This window comes from Charadrius vociferus, unplaced genomic scaffold (genome assembly GCF_000708025.1).
Source record: "Charadrius vociferus isolate BGI_N301 unplaced genomic scaffold, ASM70802v2 scaffold265, whole genome shotgun sequence".
NCBI classification, from domain to species: Eukaryota; Metazoa; Chordata; class Aves; order Charadriiformes; family Charadriidae; genus Charadrius; species Charadrius vociferus.
In genome coordinates this window covers 57,422-64,497 of record NW_009648245.1, presented here as the reverse complement: position 1 = coordinate 64,497, position 7,076 = coordinate 57,422, and positions in this window count along the sequence as shown.

The following is a 7,076-nucleotide window of genomic DNA, read 5'->3' as shown; positions in this document are numbered from 1 at the left end:
GCTGGACGTGGCCTTGGGCAACCTGGGCTGGTGGGAGGTGTCCCTGCCCATGGCAGGGGGTTGGAACTCGATGATCTTCAAGGTCCTTTCCAACCTAAACCATTCTATGATGGGGCAAGAGGAACACCTCTCCTTGGGGTTCACAGATAGGCTGCTCACAAGCCCAGAATTGGGATTTTTTTTTTTAAATTTTATTTATTTTTTCCCAAATGTTGGTTGCCAGCCTGTTCTTAGGTTGCCTCAGGGAGAGAGCATGAATTCACAGCAGACTTTTCTCACGGAATTTATTTTAGAAAATGGGGGGGGAAGTCATTATCATCTGCCTGGAAGATTTTTCACTAATGTAACAGGGGAAACATTCCTGTGGGTTGAATAAAGGGAGTTTTGTTGCACTGTGAAATATTGAACAAAGGAAAATTCTTTGTAATCTCAAGAGAGAAGCAGGCCGCACTGATATTTTTAAATTTTTTTTTTTTTTTTTTTGTAACAAAGAGGATCTCCATTTCTCTGATCCAACGCTAAGCTCCGTGTCCTTTCCTAGAAGAGCAATTAGTCTGGGAAAACTGGCAACACTTAGCCCCAAAGTGACAGGAGTTCACGGTGAAGCGGAGTGTCTTTGAAATACGCGTGTACCCTTTTCTAATGAGTAACCGTCACACTTCCAGACAAATTTCCAGGATCACTGAACCTCCGCTGAGCCCTGTCGTAGGCACTGAGCGCAATCCCGCAAAGACCAAATATCTCCTCCGGTCACTGCTGTTCATGCTTTCACTTTTCCTGTTCAAAGATGAATTATTAATATTCTTACGGATGCTCTGTGACACCCAACTGGTTTCAGCCAGGCTTTGTAATATAAAAATGGGAAGTTTTTGTCAAAATTTAGTCTCGCCCAATGTTAGCAGCTTGTTATTGTCTCAGGTGCTTGCAAGCACACCCTTTGTATGGCATCCAGAAGAAGCGTTTTGTGGTACTTTTGTGTCATTTACACCTTTAAGTTTATCGAAACTGTTGTACCTGACTTCTTGACTCTCCTCAGTGCTCAGAAAACCTCAGCAATATCAGAGCAGGTTGTGGTACTTGTGCGCACCACAAGTTGGATGTTTTCCTGTGGGGCTGCTCTTTGGAGAGTGCAGGTAACGTTGACCTCCGCTCGTCTTTGAACTTCATGAGTTGGGAAGTTCTGGAGTTGTGGGGAGGAGTGGAAGTGATAGGAGGTGGGAGGGAGACAGACAGGCAGCTGATATAAAAAGATCTTAAATTGCTGTTCTAAAAGAGTTAATAGCTTGTGCCCACGTCGCTGACGGGTTGGGGTGGGTTTTTTTGGTATCTAACGTGAGGTGGAATCAACGCTTAGATGGATATGCTTTGTATTTTGGAGGTGTGTTTGCCTGTCTGGGATGAATGCTGGGAGCCCTGGCCGTGATGAAAATAAGGTGTATTGATTGGAAAATATCTTCTGGGGTGCGGTTTAGCGAAGTCAGTGACTTGATTTCAAGCAGAGGCAAACCTGCTCACCGCGGTTGACAAATGGTAAATGAAATGCGCGTTGGCGCAGAGACTCGTGTCTCAAAACGCAGCAAACAGGAACGTTTCTGTGGGAATCGGTGTCTTTCTGTTCATAGCGCCTGGAAAACACCTTCTGTGTATCCCAGTAAAATGGTGATGTGACTTCTGTCTTGGACTTTATATGCAAGAAAGAGCTGGAAGGTGCAGCCTGGCTTTCACGTTGGAAGAAGACCTTCCATGTTCGTGCTGAAGTCTCTCTATTTGTGTTGCCGGCTTACTTAGATTATTTTGCCAGATGACCTTTCTCTTAAGAAAGAACTTCTTTCTCGTTTTTCCGCCTTTGAAAATGTTTTGGACTAAACCTATCACTTTGGGTCATGACTGAAGCCAGAGAGAAGCATGATTTGGGGGTTGGAACGGGACCTCCAGAGGTCATCTGGTCCAACCTAAATTCTTCTGTGGATTCGCAGCACGTAACAGCTGTTAAAACAGCAGTGTTTTGGTGTGTTCCGTGCTAGGTTTTTATACTTCTGTGTAATAAATAATGATGGGAAGCTGCTTTTCTGGTGCATTTGTCTGTCCGTGTTGGTTGCGAGCCAAGTCTGGACAGGAGGTCGCGTAACTACATGACCAGACACTCGACCTGGTGTGACAAAGAGTGTCCCCAAGCGTGGCGCTGGCTGGGGCTAGGACTGCCTTCACCGTGGCTGGTGGTTCCTGCTGGGAAGCTGGTTCGTGTCCTTCAGATGCGTAACAGGGGGAGCGTGTAGGTGTAGTTAAAACTATACTTGTTATGAGCGTTTATTGGTTAAAGCTGGAAAAAAAAAAAAAAAGGGTTGAGAAAATAGCGTTTGGCACCAGCTGATAACCTCCTGTGAGCCTTGCATCTGCTGCCCTGTTGTGCCTGGAAGTAAGGGAGGTTGTTCTCCAGGAGAAGACCCTGCAAGGAAAGGCCACCGCCGCTTGGCAGGAGGTCTGTGAGGGTTGCAAAGCAGCTGAGCATCCTCCGGGAGCCGCGAGGTTCAGGAGCAAAAGGGCAGCAGGTTCCCTCCGTCGAGGCCTCGCAGGCATTTCTCCGCTGTGAAAAACAACAGGGTCGAGCAACCGCATATTTCCTCTTCTTTGTGGTTTTAAAACACTGATCTGTTTAGACTTGTTGCGAGAATTGAACCTATTTCTTTCTACTCCCTCCACTTAACCACCACAAGAGGCGTGAGGTGCAGAATCGCTCTTCGTTTCCAGCTGGAACGAAGCACGGTTCCTGGCACGGGTTCCCCGGGGGTGACGTTCTCGTGAATTCGGAAATAGCCATGCTTGGAGCCGCCGTCTGTCCTGCTCAGCTGCCGACGAGGCTAAAATACGTGCAAACCCCCTTCTTTTCCGTGCGAAGAGAGCACGGGTCCTTCTGCTGAACACGCTCGAAACAGCAAGGGCGCTTTGAGCGGTTCTCGCTCCCCCGATGGCATGTCAGGGACGCTTTTATTTTTATTTTTATTTTTATTAGACAAGGCTTCTCAGAGCAATGTAATTTCCTTTTTTTTTTTTTTTCTCCTCTTTTTTTTAAGCTGAAAAATGAGGTGGGTAGGATGAAAGGTGGTAGGTAGAGCTCCACGCTACCCATCAAAGGGATGCTATCTTGAGGAAGGCTGTTCCATCTACTAGAGGTTGATTATTTTCGTAGCTTCTAATGATTCATTAAACAGGGGCTGGCATTTAAGAAGTTGTTTGGGGTTTTTTTGGGGGTGTGTGGTGAGGTGGTTTTTTTTTTTTTTCAGTGCTAATAGGAGCGTGGTTGAAGGTTGGTGTCCGCACGAAACACCAAGATTCATGGATTCTTCGTGCAAAGTGGGTTACAAATGCTTTCAGTCTTCAATATCTACCGTATAAAATCGCTAGGCAACATAGCACAGCACAGCTCGCTCCTCCTTTCCCACGAAATATGTCTTAAGTGTACGGAGGTGGAGGTGGACACGTCGGTTGGATTTGTCCTTTCAAACTGCCCAGGTGCGTGGCAGCCTTCGGATGTAAACGGAGCCTCTTGGCAGTTAAAAAAAAAAAACAGATTATTTAGCTTTTCTCCTTTTATTTTTCTTTTTTTTCCTCAGCTCACTGTAATTAGAAGCCATTTCTGCATCTGAAATTACAGACTCTTCAATTCACCTGAGAGCAGATCCCTTTCGCTGAATTCCCCAGGATTATTTATGCCGTCAGCCCCGGAGAGAAATCCTAGAATAGTGTAATTGCGCGGCACTCTGAGATGATTACAGAGCTACGGATTTTGCTGTGACGGCACATTTTTTTTTTTTTTTTTTTCCCCCCTTCTTATTTTTCTGTCTTGAAATGCAAAATACGCAATGCTAAACCAGGTCATGAGCATTAAGTTGTCCGTATCTGCGCCTGCTTAGTGCTGCTTTCCCGTGTTATTTTAAGCCCAAAGTGTGTGTTCTTATTTCGTATGATTGGTTTGGTGGCTGGGTTTTTTTTTTTATTTATTTTTATTTTCGCGTCAAAGGTGTGGTCTAGGATGGCTAAATTACCTTGATTTAAGGTGAATTTTGGGCAGGTGGATATAGAGGTTGAATTTGAGGTTATTCTCTTATCAGGCTGAGCACCAATGAGCAACTAAACGTTAAATTTTTTTTTTTTTTTTTCTTTAGGCCCAGTGCTTCCTTCCAAAGCAGCTCCTTAATCCTTTGAATTCCATTGAATAGCAGGATGCCCCAGGGCTGGATGTGTATGTACAAGGCTTCCCCCTGGTTTTGTATTTCCGAGGGATATTTGCATGAGAATGAGTAACAGCACAGCATTTTTTTATATTTTTTTTTTTTTTTGTGCCGGGATTCCTGTGCCAGAATGAATTGGCTTTTATTCATCGAAGGAACCCAGAGAAAAAGGAGATCGGGGCTGCTTCTGCCTTGCATTGAAGAAGTCGTTTGACCGTGGTCTTGACCCGTTGTTGGCCGGGACGTGTAGGAGAAGGACCTTTGGCTGCGGCTGCTCTGCAACACTGGGAAAGCTATTGCCTTTTCTCGCAGCTTTTTTACCTTTTTGGCTCTTACTTGCTTCACCTTTTTGAATTCAACCTTCCAAAACAGCCCAGTTTCTTGCTTAGGGTTGGCCAAGCGTGCGCGGCACAGCAGCACTGTCCTACCACGTGGAAATATTTCAGCCCACTCCAAAATCCTTGTGGTTTTATTTTTTTTTGTCTTAATGCCTCATCAAACGCTCAGGCTGCCACAGCACAGGGCTGAGTGTTTGCCTTTAGGTCAAGTTTTACCCCTGAAATATTTTGCTTTAGTTATATTTTAGGATGCCGCATGTCAGCAGCATGTGATTTGTTGAATTTTGCTACTTTTTTCTTCTCTTTTTTTTTTTTTTTTTTTTTCTTCTGGACCTCTGTCGAGGTCAGAGGGTTGCTATGCTGGATGTGTTGCCCAGAAATTACTCGTTTTAAGGGAAAAAATAAAAATACAAGGCTTTGATTCTTCAAGACACCACTCCTATTTCATGGCACCTTGAAGGGTCTCCTCAACCTGCAGCTTGTGGCACTTCTGGAGGTTTAATTCATTCTAATTTTGAAGCCTTAAATTTGTTTCTTTCCTCCAATTCTCCTTTTTTTTTTTTTTTTTTAATTTTTAATGAAAGCGTTCTTCCTTGAGTCACCGTAACTAAGATCTGAATTGCAAATTACGTTCCATCAGAGGAAAAGAAGGGGTTCCCCAACCCCCCTGACTAATCATACCCAAGCAGAGGAAATCAGCAGCGCTATTAAAGGAGCTGGGATGGGAAAACCAAATGAGACCGGGTGCTTTTCCCGCGTTAATGTAACCCAAAATCGACACTTAACGCGCTCGCTCGCTTTTCTCTGACATAAAATGCCTCTTCTAGGAATACTTTCATAATAGCGCTGGGCTGTCTGCAGCTTCTGAACTCATTCCTGTTGGCTGATTTCATGATTTCTTTCCCTCAACTTCCAATTTAGCACCCACACCTTACTAATTAGCAGCGCTGTGAGCGCTGACGGGGAGTTCTTTGGCAAACTTGGAGATTTCAGACAAGTCTTTGGCGGAGAGGGGCGGAAAAGTGGAGGATGCAGAAAACGGAGGCACTGGGAATTGTTCAAATGGCATTTAGGGATCCTGTTCCTCCTCCTGCACTTAATTAGAAATGAAATCTGCTTTTTTTTTTTTTATGCCGCGTATGTTATATGCGTTACTGATATATACACCACTGAAGCGGTACCTTTCTCTGCCAGGATGTTCCATCTTGCTCAGCAAGCCACCTTGGTTGTTATTTTGCGGCAGGATAGATTAAAAAAAAAAAAAAAATCCCTAAAACTGAGCTGGAGATGAGGACGCGCGGCCTCCAGGTGGGAGAGAAGAATTCAGAATCTGAGTTTTACTTGGAGGAGGATGGGAATAGCGGGAGCCGGAGGAAAGGGGCCTGTGGGGAATATCTGCCAGAATCGGTGGTTTGAGCTGTTTGAAGTTTTGGCTTTAAAATGTAGATCGCTCCGAAGAGTCCTTGTCATGCTAACTTTGGGGGAGGGGTTGTTTTTTCTGTTCTTTCTCTTGGGGAGAGAGGTGTCCCTTTTGTCTTTTTTTCCTTTTTTTTTTTTTTTCTTCCTCCTTTGTGAGGATTCGGTTGCTTGTGGTGGTTTTGGGTTGGGTTTTGGTGGGGTTTCTTTGTTTTATTCATTGGGGGTTTCTTCTGTTTGTTTGTGGGGTGATTTTTTTCTGGTTTTTTTTTCCTGTTTTTTCTTTTTTTTTTTTCTAATTTTTTATTAGCTGTATCTGCAGCTATCCTACATAAGCTGCTTAATTTTGCAGCTCTAGCAACCAGAGGGTAGTCTGCCTCTTTCCCCGGCGGGGCCCGGAAGCCGCCTATGTGCGGGCACGTAGTCATTATTTTAAGGAGGAACGAGCTGAGATTGGCTTTACCCCTTCACGCGCTCCCCTGAAAGGAGTCAAAAACCACTCCAGGTCTGGTTCCGCTGTGCGATAATGCACAGAGTGTGCCACAGAAAACCTCAGAATTATTTCTGAAGCCGAGTTGGGCTGTGTCAGCACGCTGCTGGAGGTGAATCAGCCCTGACGGAGCCAGAAATAATTAACCTTGGGTGCAGAGCTCTGCTAATGCAGCTGCACTCCAGTGAATTACGGCGTGAGCAGCTCTGTGCCGGAGGTTGATGTTTTCCAGCTTGCTCGGAGACCGTTCGGACTTCTCTAATCCTGTGCTCCACTGGGGCTGCTGGAGCCGAGCTGGTGAAGACGGTGAGATCTTGCAGGAGATCACGCTCAGACCTCCCCACCCCAATTTGGAAGGAACTAATGCTGCTTGGATGACCTTGAGGTCTTCGGAAAAGTCTCTGTGTTCCGGTACTGGCGGAATGGGAATTGTTTGGCCCATTGTTTCCCAGTTGATGGTAGGAGGAGAGAGAAGATGTAGTCATTGGCGTGATGGTCTCTGAGCAGTGACTATGTGAGATTGCTGCAGGGGGATATAGAAGATCTTGCAAACTTGTTTGCGACCTGGGTGGCTTCTGCACTTGCCGTGGTGCTAGAAGAACA